Genomic DNA, 17,418 nt, shown 5'->3' with positions numbered 1-17,418 from the left:
AAAGAGAAGTTGAAGGCAAAAGAAGAATAAATCTTCTCACGTAATCTTTGTGTTATTAGGTTAGAGTTTTGTGTTATTTAGTTAGAATTGTTTAAGTGTTTTGTTAAGGAGAATATTAATGGGCCACTAAAAATAAAGTTCACCAAATATGTATATATATATATATATATATTTTTTTTTTTGGTTTTCTATGTGGATTGAATAAGGTGCCGGCCTTGAGTACCACCATTTGGCTTGGAGTGAAGTGGAGCGAAACGATTTGTTCAAGAGTGGTTTTGTTTTGTTTTGTATATATTATGAAATAAAATAATCTAAAAATATTAAAATTTCAAAATTAAATTTCAATTTATAATTATACTAGATTAGGATCTGCACATCGTGCGAGTTTTAAAATTACTTAATAAAACTAAAAAATTAAAAAATATAGAAATAATTTTTTGTAAGTGAAATAAATTTTCCGAAAATAAATAGATAAATAGTTTTAGCTAGAGAGAAGTTTAATTTCTATTTTTTATTTTAAAATTATTATTACAATTCATACAATAACCTAAAGCTAAATTATAGACCACCAAAATATTTTTTAAAAATTAATCATTATGAATATTATTATTGTCAAATTTTAAAAACGTTCAACAACTTATTCACAAATTTTTTTTACATGCAATCAACCTATCAAAGCGTCATCTTATTAGCATTCATGTACAATCTTACTCTATGTTTTACCATTAATAATGTGTTCTTACACCCTAAAATATTTTATTGTTAAAATATGCTCTTTATCACCACGACACCACCTATAAAATGTTTCTGTGAACAAATTAAATCAATTTTGTCTCTTTACTTTCAATTTGACGTAATTTTTTTTCACCACTAAAATTTGTAGTGACAGTTTGTATAACCACTAAAATTGTTTACTCAAAAAATATTTTGGATGAAAAAATGAGAAAAATATATCTACACGATTGCAATGGGTTTATGACCAACCCAATAAATTTGAGAAATTAAAAGACAGTTAAAAGAATAAAAAATTATAACCACGATGATATAGGAGTCCTAGATTATTATAGATATAGAATATAAACTAAAATAAAAAATCTAAAATTATTACAACATAAGAAATTTGAAATATTTATTTTAAAAGGAATAAATAAATAAAGATCTTACATATCTTTAACTAAAAAATAAAAAATAAACTCAAAATAATATAGAAAATTTTATTTTAAAAATATCACCAATTTCTAAGAAGAAAATCAAATTTAACTAAATAATATAACTAAAATCTAAAAATGCTACAGAAGAATTATATTAAAATATTAAAAAGAAGAAATAAACAAATATTAATAGTACGTAGATTCATATCCAAAATTGTATAAGACAAATAGAATAAAAGTCCTTATCATCGTCTAAGTTGCGAACAACTTATTCATAAAATGTCTTATATGCAATCAACCCATCAAAGCATCATCTTATTAGCATCCACATATAATTTTACTCTATGTTTTACCACTAATAATATGTTCTTACACCCTAAAATATTTTATTGTTAAAATATACTCTTTATCACCATGACACCACCTATAAAATATTTCGGTAAGCAAATTAAACCAAATTTTGTCTCTTTACTTTCACTTTGATGTAGTTTTTTTCACCACTAAAATTTGTAGTGACAGTTTGTTTAACCACTAAAATTGTTTATTAAAAAAATATTTTGGATGAAAAACTGAGGAAAAAATATCCACACGATTGCCATAGGTTTATGACCAACCCAACAAATTTTGAGAAATTAAACGACAGTTAAAAGAATAAAAAATTATAACCACGATGATATAGGAGTATTAGATAATATATAGATATAAAATATAAACTAAAATCAAAAAATCAAAAAATATTACAACATAAGAAATTTAAAATATTTATTTTAAAAGGAATAAATAAATAAAGATCTTACATATCTTTAATTGAAAGATAAATAAAAAAGAAACTCAAAATAATATAGAAAATTTTATTTTAAAATATCACGAATTTTTAATAAAAAAATCAAATTTAACTAAACAATATAACTAAAATCATGGTTTATATTTTTTTCTTTATTGTTCATGTTTTTCTAGCGTACTTAAGATTTTGATTTGATATGAGATACCACTTAGTATACATCTTTATATAATAAGATATATGCTCTATTTACTTACGGTGATAGGTAAATATTTTCTTTTTGCTTTTAGATTAGTGTTTTTTTGTTTGGCAAATATTTTTTTAACTTTATTTTCCTAGCGATTAACCTAGACATTTGTCAAAATCTAAGATCATTAATTTGACACATTTCGCAATCATGTTAAGCAGTAATCTGGACACGTGTCGATATCTTATTGATACAATTGACACGTGTCACGATCTCGTTAATGAGTAAAAATTTTATTTTAAAATATCACGAAATTTTAATAAGTAAATCAAATTTAACTAAATAATATAACTAAAATCATGGTCTGTATTTTTTTCTTTGTTGTTCATGATTTTCTAGCGTACTTAAGATTTTGATTTGATATGAGATACCACTTAATATACATCTTTATATAATAAGATATATGCTCTATTTCCTTACGGGTGATAGGTAAATATTTTCTTTTTGCTTTTGGATTAGTGTTTTTTTTGTTTGGCAAATATTTTTTTTTACTTTTTTTCCTAGCGATTAACCTAGACATGCGTCAAAATCTAAGATCATTAATTTGACACATGTCGCAATCATGTTAAGCAGTAATCTGGACATATGTCGATATCTTATTGATACAATTGACACGTGTCACGATCTCGTTAATGAGTAATTTTGATATCAAACTTTATATAATAAGATTATGGAATGCTTTGAAATTAGTGAAATAATTTGAAAGTTTAGGTTACAAATAAAAGTAAAATTATCTTTGAAATAATAATAAATATATACAAAAAAGAAACAAAAACACAACCACAAAAAAAAAAAATTTATATATGAAATCTTTTAGGTTTTGTATACCGTTGGATATTGAATATTAGATTACTGAATTAAAGAATTTTAGGTTCGGCTTAAAACAAAAGATTTGTGTCAACTAAACATGATTTGTTATGTTTAGTTGTCGAATAAGAGACAAATCTATATAAGTAAGTTCAATGAACAGACACAACTGGGACGTGCCCGTGATATTAGGCATTACATCAACAAGTGAACTATTTATTTTGTTCATGATTATGGCTTTAAGCCGAACATTTCCTGGTCCCAAACAACACAATTTAAACATACGAGAGCATCATAAATTAGAACAACTTGAAATAGATAATAACAGAGGTTCCATCCATACATCATTCGAGATACCAAAGTACCCAGAGTTTTCTTGCCACTCGGGCTTTCCTTCACACAAACCTACTTCTAACCTACTACTTTTCTTCAAAACTTTGATCCCAATCTCCAAAATTTCTTTTCATAGCTTTCTCCTTTGCAGCTCGCACATCTGAAGTTTCAAGCTCATAGCCATATTTACTCTTTCCACCACTTCTTCAACTCTGCAATTGTTTGTGTGGGATATCAAACTTCAGTCTCCTGCTATCTACTCCAGCAACTTGATACAGATGATCAAGCAATTCGTTAAACTTCGTCTTTCGCTTAAAGGAGGGAATGGTTCCCGATAGTTGTCTTGTCTCCTTTGAAGCAGCCTGACATAACTGAATACTCACATACAAAAGCAGCAACGCAGTTAAACCTGAACCAAACTTCATTCCTAACTCTTCCTACTAGAGCCAAAAAGGGTGTTTAAATTGGGCATGAATGAATGAATCCCAAGGAGCTCATGCTAATTCCCATATCTCTTCTCACTTACTCACTCCACTCCTCATCCGCTTGGTTTGGAACTCATTTTGGATCATCGCCTATATAGATAACTTTTGTGGGGTGAGATCGATTTCGAACTTGCAAGCTGTAAAAAACAGTTTAAATCAACACAAGTTGCAGAGACAACTTCATAGGTGAAGAAAATAAAACGATCTGATCTTAACTCATACCAAGACGCTTGAGGATGTCAGCGAACGCATTCTGGCAGGGAAATAGCAAAGCTATTGTTAGACTTAGATATCAATTTATCTTCTGAGACACATAAATTCCACCACTTTCAAGATATCAACAACTGCATTTCTCAACTCTTCATCACTAGGAGGCTCCTTGGTTTTGTCATTTACTAGATCAAACAAACACAGATAAACAAATGGCGTCAGAAAGATATATCAGACTTGATAACGACACTACAATACTTCCTGTTTATGAATCTAAGGAACCTTCTTTTAATAAGTAATTGAGTTTGCTCTGAATTCTAGCGTTGACTAAAGCTATCTTTTGTATTGAATTTATCCTTGCCTTTGGTAAATTCGAAGTTAATATTGAAATTAGAAACAATACAATGCAACTACTAATCTTTATACCGATTTTAGTTCAGTTTTCATTCATGATTCTTGGTTTATTAAGACTGTCAAATCAAATTCAGGATGAATCGAGTGTTAGCTCAGGGCACAGCAAAATGCAAAACTAGCAAAACGCAAAACTCTCGTTGATTTTCACAAACAAAAGCAGCAACACAAATGTCTTTGTTAAGACACTAGGATGTATAACCAAAACCGGTTCAATCATACTTGCCGAAAGGCCTGAAAGTCAAAAGATACTACATAATCACCAATCAGTTAGCAGAATTCATGCAAAAAAGCTCTTCAGGTTTGACTCAGTTTCGTACCAAATCCATCTAACGGGTTCAGATTTTCGTCTTACTAGTCTGAAAAGTAGTTTTGCAATTGGACTTACCTGTTACGTTAGGTGGTGGCAGAATGACAGGTGGAAACAATGTTGGAACTCCAGAAGCTTCTGGCCAAGCTGATACTTCCGGAACAGGAGAAGATGTGGCAGCATAAGTTTTGTATAATCGGTCGAGAGTGTAACAGTCGTCTAGATACTGTAAAGGGTTGATTCTCAGCTTCTCGCAGACTGCTAGAGCGTGCAGACACGGAAACTTCTTTGATTGAAACTTACCACACGTGCAGGTGCATTCATTCAGCCGAACGATCCATTCATCATTCTCTAACGGCATTATAAACTGAGTGATGGAATCTGTCATTAACTCTTCGAGCTTGTCCATGACGGGGTTTGGTGTACATAACTCCGCGGATAACCCAACCACTGCTATCACAAAGACCCGTGTTGAAAAGCAATCTCATCTCATCAAACAGAAGCAGTACGGTTGCTGTCACTGGCAGAACAAGAGACTGAAAGCTTTCGCAAACACATTTTCTGTCTCGATCGTCATAACTCTGTATCTTCTCCCACTGTCATGAGCCAGAGCCCACTGACTTTGAGGGAATTGGTCTAACCATTTCCGAGCTACTAAGTTCTTGTTTTCAATGTCCTTCATGTAGGAATCAAATTCTTCCTTCTGATTCGTGGATCCAGCCTCTTCCACAAGGCTCTTCAGGTAGTCATCTTGAAAAACATCATGGAACCTGAAGCGGAAATAATCCAGACAGAACCTGTGATAAGCCCAGGGTTCTTGCCAACGGGACCCAGGTTCGTTAATAACAGCGAGTATGTCCGGGTGGGGACTGGAGATGAGGCCAAATGACTGTCTTTCCTTTGTGTCACCTTCTCTCTGATTTCTGATTTCAGTGAGAAACCAACGCCAACTACCTGAAGACAGTTCTGTGGTAACCGCAAATGCAAGCGGGAAAGAGCAATCATCAGCTTCCATTCCTGAGGCAGTCATCAACTTCATAGGGTACTTACCGTTCAAGTCTTTAGTGTCCACTATGATCAGAGGTCTACAGTGTTGAAAACCTTCGATGGACGCCCAAAACACACCACGAAAGGATGCAAATTCAGGATTTGGAAAAAGATCGTATTGCCAGTCCACAAGTAGCCCATAAGATGAGTGAAACGCATCCATCAATTTGGGTAATACTCTGAAACTCCGATCCCAATCTCCAAAGACTTTTTTGATCACTTCCTGTTTTGCTGCTTGCATTTCTGAAGTTTCAAGCATGTCGCCAAATTTTCCAAAACACACTTCTGTCTTTAAAACACAACCCTACACGCAACTCAGGATCATCAACCCACAAACTGGACAGAGGCTACGGATTTGAAGCACTTGACTCCTCACCTTTACTTAAGCCCGCATTCGCTGATGCCTCTAAATCTGACACATTATTTGCTGTCAAATTAACAACCTGCTCCACCCCATCCAAACCTGAGTTTGCTTCCATCATTTCTCTATCTTCATCTCCATGAGTGCTACCGTTTCTAAAAGCAGCATCTGCTCACCCGTTATTGGTATCCAATCCCTGAACCTCTAACCCATGGTATAATTAAACAGATGGAGGATGTGTCACAGAACCAGTAGCTACTTGCGGATGTTGGGTTCTCTGTCTTTTCAAGGAACTAACCGGACTCTCCAATGGAGATGAACAAGCAGCAGGATCATTAACTCCATTAGATGTCGATTTCACTTCCAAATACAACTCCACATCTTTAATAGAATGATGATTGCTTGGAACCTCAAGCATAGCCTCTAAACTAGAGTCGTTCACCACGGGGAAAGGTACTACGTAGAGATATGTAGTGTAACAACGACAGGTAAACCTACCAAAGATTTCAATCTTTGATCTCTGCTCATCTAATCCAAAAATTGGATAAAGGCCATTCAAAAATGTGCTTAACTCAGTCTTACCCCTAACTCTGATCTTCTTAGGCGTAGATCCTTCATAGTATACGCCATCAGGACCATACTTAATAGAACCATTCGAGTAACACAACACCGTAACCTTTTCTCTCAAGGTTTCCATCGCCATGAGCACAACAGTCCTGCAGTGAATTCAAAGAAACTTTTTAGGCCTAAACTCGTAACATACAAAAACCCAAAACTCCATATCTAAAAGGAAGGCTAAAGCATTTTATGGATAGAAACAGATAAACCCATTCAGAAAACATGAACCCTAAACACTGATACTCAAGCTAATGGCGCACCTGGAAAATAAAAAGGGGGGAATTTTTCGAAATGGGAACGCTTGGATTTCTCAGAAAAAAGCAGTAATTTCACCGTTTCTTCCGGTGATGTGACGCCGATGAAGACCAAAAGCTTGGATTTTTCAGAGAAAGTAAAAAAACTCGCTCACGAATATAAACATTTCGAAAAGTACAATTGGGCCGAAAGAACGAAGCCCATTAGAGTTTAGTCCGTTCAAAACAAAAGTTCAAGATTCCCGCCTAAACTTAACGTTCATGTCCCAAAATCTATATTTCTTGTTTACAAAATCTATAAATCAAATTTTTATTTTCTATTCGATTTCTTCAATTTGCAGATAAAAAACTTTGTTAAAGAAGTTATACCTCAGAGACGTTAATTGGGAAAGAGTTCGTAAAGAAGGAGAGGAATCTAGTTTGTAAGGATGGTTTAAGAACTTATAATAAAGAATAACTCTCTTTATTCATCACCAAAGAAAATAACTCAAAACTTTGGTGTCTCTCAATCTCTTAAACACAATGTCACAACTCAACACAACTCAACCTAGCTTTTTATATCAAAACACATATTCTAATCCTATGAGGAAAACACCAATATTTAGATAACTCCTAAATATTATTTGAGCTTATCTTCTCTTGAACTTTATCTTCTCTAATCATAACTTAGGAAGTCTTCCTCTTCAAGCTTATCCAACATTCTCCCTCTTAACCTTGAAGTCTATCTTTTTCAAACCTTCAACACCAATGAGATCTCTCATCCAGAAAATGTCACCGTCTCTTTCTTTGTGTTTCTTACGGCTCTGTTCTCTCTTATGCTTGCGTTTTGTCTTTTTGCTTTGTCCCTCTTCCTTTAATATCAAGTCATCGCCGACTTGGATACATGCTTCAGAATTGGGCGAACATCTCTTTAGTCCAAGAAGAGAATACCATAAGCTTAATTTGAATGGGCCAGGAAATGTGATTAAAGCCCATAACTTCACAATCTCGCTTTTGTCAACTTCAACTTCTTTCTTCACAAGTCCAGCCCATGAACCTTTCTTCCTCTCTTTCTTCTCCAACGATGGAGACGACCCGACGAGACTCTTCTTCTCCAATGACCAAAAATTGAACGCTATTCTGACGACGACAACTCCGGTCACCTCCATGTTCACCGGAGACTTCTCCGACTCTACACCCAACACCTAAGAATCCTCTAAGGCTTCTCTTTACCCGACGAAGCCGCCGTTTTTCTCTTCCTCCATGGCGAAACCGAATACTGATCTCTGCAACTCCGGTACCTATCAAACTCTTCTTCATCTCTACTATGACGACTTCAGTTTGATTTCTTCTGAGATTACAAATTTTCTGAAGTTTTTCAGAATTTTGATTCTTCATTTGACAGCTTCTCGGATGAACAAACGTGTCTTCTTCTTCTTCTTTGATGAGCTTTGGTAACCTTTGAAACAGTGATCATCTCCTTCACACTTTATCACTTACGATTTCATAAACCCGTGAAATCATGTCTTTGATTTCACTATCCTCCTCACAGAAACTCACCTGGAACCGATCACTCTCCTTCACGGCTCCAAAAACTCCTCTAGGTAACTCCATGAACCCATTAAAATGGTACCTGCGGTGTATATACGACACGTTATCTTCTTCTTTGCTAGTGAAATCAGATGCAAGTTTCTACCACAAATCCTTGTATCTCCGGTGATTCCTCTATCACCATTACCCTCTGTACTCTCAGGTATTCTCAAGCTCCTCTTACCAGCTCTTTTTTTTTTTTGTTTAAAGTATGAAATATTGACTCTTGATTCCCTGATTTTCTTTCTCGGCAGCTTCTCCGTTGAATCACCATCCGTGTTCTTTTGCTGCTCCAATATCTCCTTATTGCAATTCCAGAACCTTAACTAATCCACTTCCTCGGATTCTTTTACCACTAGACACTCCACCTGAAGCTTAGAATTTCCTTCTCATAAGCTTCAGAACTCCACAGGTAACTCCATTTCTCCTTCTCTTTGTGTAAACAACTTGTTTTTCTTCCTTTCACATGAATCTACCTCACATAATGAACTCACCTAAATCTTTTCTTCTCTTTTCTGCGAGGTCATTGACTTACGGGAGTTACCTGGAGTTGCTTCTTCAGTTAGTGGATATTAAGAAGCTCACAACCACGCTGGAACTTCATACTAGGTACCACTTCCTTCTGAACAACTTCTCGAATCTCGCTTGTGTGAAACTTTGGTAGTGTCACGTCCTTTTTGTGAAAAACTCTTCTCCTTTTGTTCTATCTCAAATCTCATTTTAGTAACCATAGAACACTTCTGTAATGATCTCCGAAAGGATTTTTCTTCTTTTCTTTTGATCAAACATTTATCACCATCACGCATATCTTTCTCTTCTTCATCATCATTGATTGTGTGTCTCAATAACACATTAATCCAAGCAATGACACAACATGAATTTCAAGCCTCAAATTCTTCTCTTTTTTCTTATTATTTCAGCAGCTGTAGACTCAAGATACGAACACGATCTCTTTATTCGCTTATATGAACTTTGCGAACAATTTCTTCTTGAAGCCTTCCAATCGGATTAGTGGTCCACAAACACACGTTCCCATCAATTTCCGAAAGGATCTTTGAGATCCTCTGTCTCTCAGAAGCATCATTACACAATAATTTTAACTCCTCTTTTTTGTACTCTTTCCGGGACTGATTTAATTTCAACAGACATTGACCCAAATTTCCAAGCAATCGAAAAATCTCCTTCCTTTCTTCATCTGTTATTGATTCACGGTCTCTGTACCAGTTGTAGTCTCTGTAGCAGCTCATGTTGCAGATGTGATTTTTCCACCATAAACAAAATAGGAATCTGAGTTTGAAGGCTTTCCCTTGAATCCAAGACCATGTCCATCTGTTTTCCCAATGTTCAGAAGATGATCCAATTTGTCTGTACCACTATTAAGAAATTCTTTTGAGTTTCTTGAAGTCCGATTCTAACTTGTAATGCTTCTTCTTCTTTCTCTATTGCATACTTTTGTGCTTTAACAATTTGAATCTCTAACATGGCTTTCTCTTTAGACAGCACTGAATTTTCCTCAATCAATTTAAGCCAATGCTCATACAATGCTTTGTAATTTCCAGCAAATTTTTCATCACCGATGCTTCCTGTCATGCTCTCATTTTCTATTGCAGGTTTTGCTGCAGTTATAGGTGCTGCTGTAGGAGTTCTTGTCATATAGCGAGAATATCCACTACTAGTAGCCCCATGTTCTTTTGTCACAATTGTCATATTGCACCGAAATCCAAAATCTCCTGTACTTCCTGACCTTCTTGATGTATCCTGATTCAGATCAGATTTTCTTGACATACCTTTTGATGCATACAGATCAGATTTCTTTACCCATATTTGACTACGATATCCATTCTACGAAAATTTTCCTTGACGTCTAAGTTTGTATACTTTTTCCCAGTACTTGTAGCAGTAAGCTCTTATGTGTCCTTTCTGTCCACAAAAGTAACATCCAGTTTTTTTTTTATTGTATTACTCTCTGATTTGTCTTGTACTTGTTGAGCGACACCTCTTGACACAAACTTGATTTGTCCTGTGTTAGATCCTTCTTGTCCAATATAACCTAATCCTCGGTTAGACTTCTCTGTTCTTCCATAACTCAAGATTTTATCAAGTTTTTTAGTCCTAGCAAACATGTGAATCTTCTTGTATTGTTGATCAAGCTCTGATTGTAGTCGGGCTATATTTTCCTTTTCATTACGTAAATCCTTCTCTAGATTGTCTACTTTAGCAGCAAGAGCCAGCTTGTCTTGCATCAATGTCAGACTCCTTTGATTGATTTTCTTCTCATCCTTCAACTCATTCTGCAGTGATTCAACAAGTGAATCAAGGCGGATTTTTTCTTTTACCAAAACTTGATTCTCCTTTCCAATATTAATCAGTGCCTCACGAACTTCCTTGTAGCTTTCAACAAGGTCGTCTTCTTGTTCTTCTTCTAAATCAGATTTTGAAATTTCTTCTCCTTCTGAAAGATCTTTTCTTCCTTCCTCCTTTGTTTTTTTGATAACATTAATATCTCTCATACTTTTGATTGTAATCGAAGAAGCTTTTCCTTCTCTTCTTTTAGTCACAATGGCAACTTCCATCATAATTCTCTCTCACGATCACCGAACATGTTGCTCTGATACCAAATCTAGTTTGTAAGGATGGTTTAAGAACTTATAATAAAGAATAACTCTCTTTATTCATCACCAAAGAAAATAACTCAAAACTTTGGTGTCTCTCAATCTCTTAAACACAATCTCTCAAACTCTCTCTCAAAACTCATAGCTTATGTCACAACTCAACACAACTCAACCTAGCTTTTTATATCAAAACACATATTCTAATCCTATCAGGAAAACACCAATATTTAGATAACTCCTAAATATTATTTGAGCTTATCTTCTCTTGAACTTTATCTTCTCTAATCATAACTTGATTAGGAAGTCTTCCTCTTCAAGCTTATCCAACAAGGAAAAAGTAGATAACAAATTGCGTTATACAACCTGAGCTGGATTACTCTTACTTCTCAGACATCAAAAGATACTACATAATAACTGATCAGTTGATATAATCAACCAAAATGCCCTCCTCGGTTCAACTCAAATCCATCTTTCAGCTCTTCTTCTTAGTAGCGTGGGGAGTTGTTTTGCGTTTGGTACCTAACGACACGAACTACAGCAGGAAGCAATCTCGGAACTCCAAAAGCTTCTGGCCAAGCTGATATTTCTGGAGCAGGAGAAAAAGTGGCGGCACAAGTTCTGTTTAACCGTTGAAGAGTGTAGCAGTCATCCACATACTGCAAAGGGTTGAACTTCAGCTTCTTGCAGACGGCTAGAGCATGTAAACATGGGAACTTGCAGCGTTGAAACTCGCCACACGAGCAGGTGCAGTTGCTCAGCAGAACTATCCATTCATCCTTTTGTGATGGAGTTGCCACCTGAAACGCGTTGCAAAGTGAGTCACGGAAGATGTCCTGAATTCTTCCAACTTGTCCAAGACAGGTTTGGTGTACACATCGCCGCAGTTAAGTGAACTACGTCTACAACTAAAAGACTTGTCAAAAGAGGATCTCAGCTCATCAAATAGAAGCAACATGGAACCTGTCACTACATGATCAACCAGACCAAATGCTTTGCAAACTGCAAACAGAGATGTTGTATCTATCTCCATGATTCCATATCTCTGACCATCATCATGCACTAGTCCCCACTGATTTTGAGGGAATTGGTCTAACCATTTCCGAGCTTCGGGGTTGTCTTTCTCAATGTCCTTCATGAAGGAATCAAATTCTTCCTTCTGACTCGTGGATCCAGCCCGCTTCCAAGTAGTAGTCTTGAAAAACATCGTGGAATTGAGAACGCAGATGACTCAGACAGAACCTGTGATAAGCCCAAGGTTCTTGCCACAAAGACCCTGTCTGCTACTATTTGGTCTGGTAAGTTCGAACATTCTTCAGATGTTCCTGATGTAATCTGCATTCTATTAAATAGTTCACCCTATGGTATTGATTTTGGCATAATTTTGATCCAAAAGGCATACCAGCTTCCGCTTCTTACTAACCGCTGCACGCAAACTTGTCCCTTGTCGCTCGAGAGGATAAAAGGATGCGGTGTACGACTGTTGAATGTTTCTCCATCTCCAGATGATGCTGCTAGAATCTCTAGCCACTTGGGCTTTTCGTCTTCCTTTGGTAGTGAAAAAGCACAGGAGGATGTTAGACCTTAAATGTAACATGATCCACCTTACATGAGTCCACGTCAACGTAAAAATGATGTACACTGCTTTTGCCTCTGAAGTACCAGCGCACTCCGATGTTTCCAGAACGATCATTGGGCTCAGTAGGAGGTTCAAGCATGATGCAAGCCTTGAATCCCCAATTTTGTTGAGAAAGAGAGCTCTGAGGTAAAGAGATATCTAGGGAACTTCCACCAGCTTGATGCGTGAAATATGTTGGCACTTCTCTACCAGGTAAGATGACATAGTTGAAATCCGATTGTATGATGAGTTCCCGCGTATCGTGATCCAAACTAAAGCAATTATAGAGTTCAAGACCACTCATTGGATTGAGGAAGGAGTGAGATACAATCTGGAGCGATTCACAATTCTTTGCACACACTGTTAAGATTGAATACGGCGAGTAAAAGCGTTCGCCACATAGATATATTATTCGAGGATTTAGTTGTACTGTTGCAACCATACTTGCACTACCTAATGCTGTGACTCCTCCACAAACTGAAAAGTTTACCACCGTAAGACTTCCCAATTTAAAAACGTTAGGAGAAACGTTTTTTAACCTTTTGCAACCACGCATCATTAGAGTAGTGAGCCCATAGAAATTCTCAATCCAAGAAGGAACTTCTTCATTTGAAGTGTAGTCTAGATAGAGCAGTGAAATGCTTGTCGAAATCTGAGGAAAACTTCTCAGCCGTGAGCATCCACTGAGATCGAGGTGATAGAGAGATACCAAGTTAACATCATTTGGAAGAACCTCGAGCCTAGTGCATCCTTTCATGTTCAGCTTCTTCAGTATGTTGAGATTCCTTATTGAATAAGGAAGAATCACCAAACTTTCGCATTCGGTTAGATCCAAATACTCGAGATTGGTGGCCTTAGAAAGATTTGGGATTTCTTTCAGGTTTTCACTTCTTGACAAATCCATCTTCCTGAGATTTCTAAGCGACTGAAACAGAAATAAAACATACTGTTATCAATTAGCAAATTTTGGTGTTAATTGATTTTTGTAATGCAATTATGTTAAGGTTATTGAACTTGCCATAGTATAAGGCTTTACTAAAAAAAATCTACTCTTAACTAAGTCTGCTGGTCAAACAAATCATATAGCTGAATAATATTAGCAAAGATTTTACGATAACTTTAACTGGACTCCTACCCACAACTTCACAAGCTTGCTACCTGGCATTGTGAGCTCAACGAGATATTCTGGGTGAAAAATAGAAGGCATATAATTCATTGGACAGTCACTCCAAACAAGTTCAGTGAGCCCACAAATTTCACCAATAAAGAAACAGTCTTGGTCCTCTTCTATGGCAGTTCCATCTAGAAAGAGCCTTGATATGTTCCTTGAAACCCGAGGAAAACTTCTCAACCTTGTGCATCCACTGAGATTAAGATAATTGAGAGATACCAAGTTGACATCAGTAGGAAGAAACTCGAGTTTTGCACATCCACTCATGCGCAACACCTTGAGTTTATTGAGATTCTCAATGGAGGAAGGGAAAAAAACCAAAACTTTTGCAATCGTTGAGTTCCAATCTCTCAAGATTAATGGCCTCTGAAAGATCTGGAACTTCTTTCAGGTTTTCACTTCCTGACAAATCCATATACACGAGGTTTCTAAGCGACTGAAAGCAGAATTGAGAAAAGAATGCATTAATTGAAATTTGAGGTGAAGAAAAGAGACAAACTTGAATACAAAACCTAATTATGAAACTTTAGAGAAAAATACTTGGACTCCTTCCCATTGCCTTTCAAGTTTGCTATTTCTCATTGTGAGTTCAACGAGATATTCTGGATGAAAGTTGGAAGGCATACATCTCATGGGACAACCACTCCAATCGAGGTTAGTGATCCCACAGATATTCTCAATGCTGACAGAATCTTCTTCTTCTATTGCAGTTCTTTTAAGAATGAGCCCGAGATGTTTCTTGAAATCCCTGGAAAACTTCTCAACCTTAAGCATCCACTGAGATTGAGGTAATCAAAAGATCCCAAGATGACGTCATTTGGAAGAGTCTCGAGTTTTATGCATCCCTCCATGGTCACTTTCCTAAGTTTAATGAGGTTTCGAATAGACGAGGAAGGAAGTGTAACCAAAGATGCACATCCCCAAAGATTCAATTTCCCGAGATTTATGGCCTTTGAAAGATTTGGAATTTCTTTCAACTTTCTAGACCCGTCCAATCTTAACCAAAGACTCTGTCTTAATGTTAGAAGGTATACCCTTCAATGGAAATTCGTCCCAATATAGCAATCTGAGTTTACGGGGAAAATAAACGAGGCCTCGAGGTAAATCCAATACCCCTTCACTAGTCTCTCGTGACCACTCCTTGTAAATTTTTATAAATTGGAGATTACGCATTCCTTCGAAAGAATGTTCATCTATCAACACTGGCTCATGGATTTCTGATGTGTTAAAATATATGTCTAACACATGTTCTGTACCCTGAAAAAAATCCCCCCAAAAGAAAGACAATATCTTAAGAAACATTCTATGAAATTTTCCATATAGAGTTAGACATGTCAATCATATGCAGAAGAACTCACAGTGTTTTCCGTAAATAAATTAATAATATCCTTAGCATCCACCAAGAATCGACGTTTTCCAGGATTGTGAATAGACTCTGAACGAACAATTTCTTTACCTAACTTCTGTAGCAAGTTGTGCATCTGAACTGTTTTATGCAGTGGTGTTATACGTATTAGGGACTTGTCAGCAAGCATTTTAATCCCAATGTTAACACTATCTCCAATCAATTTTTTGATATAACTGACTTTGTGACCATTGAGTAAACACGCAATGTAAAGGAATAAGTCTTGATCTTTGCTATCTAACTCATCGTAGCTAATTCTTAAAGTTTTCTCTATTTTACCATCTAGACCATTTTGGAGCCTAGGCAGCATCTGCACCCACTCCTCCTTGTCCTTCCCTCTTAAAGAAGAACCTAAGACCGATAGACCCAAAGGAAAATTTCCGGAAAGGACTGTAACTTCACCAGCTAGCTTCATGAAATCACTAGGAGGAGAGTTTTCACCAAACGCAGATCGACAAAACATCTGCAGAGCCTGATTTTCAGATGGGAACTCCACCTCATAAATAAGATCAATACAATGAGACTTGAGAAGCTGCTTATCTTGAGTGCACAACGATTCTGCTCCCTAATCCAAACCATCCAGTTTGTCCCACCAAGGTCTTTATCATCTCAAGATCATCCACATCGTCAAGAACGATAAGAACTTTCTTGTTCTTTAACCTTTGTTCCACCGCACCTAAATGCAAAATTTTGATGTCCTTTTGACATAAAATTTCTGATAAAAACCGTTCTTCCCAACACAGCTTCATGCCATAGTCGTTTCGGTTGGTTCTTTTATAAGCTACGAAAGCGCAATGGTGGAATTGAGTAGAGATTTGAGTAAACAAAGCTCTTGCAATGGTAGTCTTACCAATCCCCGAAGGTCCTACAATCCCAACCATTCTAGCTTCTTCAGATTCCAAGCACAACAATGTATTCAATCTCTCTAAATGAGCTTCAACACCAACAAAATCACCAAAATCACTCGATGGTGGTGTTATGAGCTTATTGGAAACATCATTGGCAATTTTTTCAATCATGTTTGCTTCATCACACCTAAAAAAAAAATCAATACTCAAATAGTCAACAAGGAACACTCTACAATCGCAGTCTTAAGCCTAATCAAACAAAATATTCGAAACAATACCAGTTTCGAGAATCCTCTCCAGCCATATTAGCCACATCAGTGAGAGTTCTTATCCACCTTTGTATCTCATCGTCTGTTTTTCCCTTGCATGTCTCTTCAAAGACCTCGCCAAATACATCGCTCTGTTTTCTAACTTCGGAAGGATCAACGTTGTAGAAAATTGGAATCACTATTTGATCCAATTCCTTGGAACAGTGGTGGATCTCAACCAATTCATTCAAGCACCAGGTGGAAGCAGCATACTGGTTAGAGAAGACGACGATTGAAATCCTTGATTCTAATCGCCGATAAAATCTCAGGGGCGATCGGGCGGCTTCTCTCGATCCCGTGGTCGATGAATGTATTGATTGATTTGCGGTTAAGCTCCTTGAGAAGATGGCTGAGGAATGATTTGCGGACATCTTCGCCGCTGAAGCTCGGAAAAACGTCGTATCTCCGGCTGCCAGAAGAAGAAGCCATAGAGAAGAGATACTAAAATTCAAATTCTCAATAGCAATCGTTCTCAACATTGAGATAAATCAGTATTAGGCATGGAGAACAAGACCTTTTGAATTTCATCCCCCGAAACTTCTCTCGTAAGTGCGTGACTGTCACCCTCAGAGCAACGGTACACTAACAAACTCTCCAGCTTTTCCACTGTAACCCCCTCAAAACTGCTGGGGATAGCTTGTAAAAATTCCCTAAAATGCCGTTCTGCCTCTACTTTAATGTCATCCTCTTTCACTACCACACGTCCATCCGGACACTGCACTTCTTTGATAATGTTGTGTGCTTTCCTCAATGAAGCCGCCTTGTGAAAGGTTTTGTTATTACTATCTCCCACCTGCAACCAATGCAGCTTTGACTGCTATTTAAGATACTTCTCCTCCAGACTAGCTAAAAAATTCCATCTCGTATAAGCCACA

General features: G+C 36.5%; 3 pseudogenes; all 3 read right to left on the bottom strand.

Moving 5' to 3' along the window:
• On the bottom strand, nucleotides 3,282–5,774 carry LOC104723412 (annotated as a pseudogene).
• Nucleotides 11,682–12,692, bottom strand: LOC104727977 (annotated as a pseudogene).
• LOC104723410 lies at nucleotides 11,982–17,046 on the bottom strand (annotated as a pseudogene).

This window comes from Camelina sativa, chromosome 11 (assembly GCF_000633955.1).
Source record: "Camelina sativa cultivar DH55 chromosome 11, Cs, whole genome shotgun sequence".
In the NCBI taxonomy this organism is placed as follows: Eukaryota; Viridiplantae; Streptophyta; class Magnoliopsida; order Brassicales; family Brassicaceae; genus Camelina; species Camelina sativa.
The sequence above is the reverse complement of the archived record's forward strand: the minus strand, read 5'-3'. Positions and strand labels throughout refer to the sequence as shown.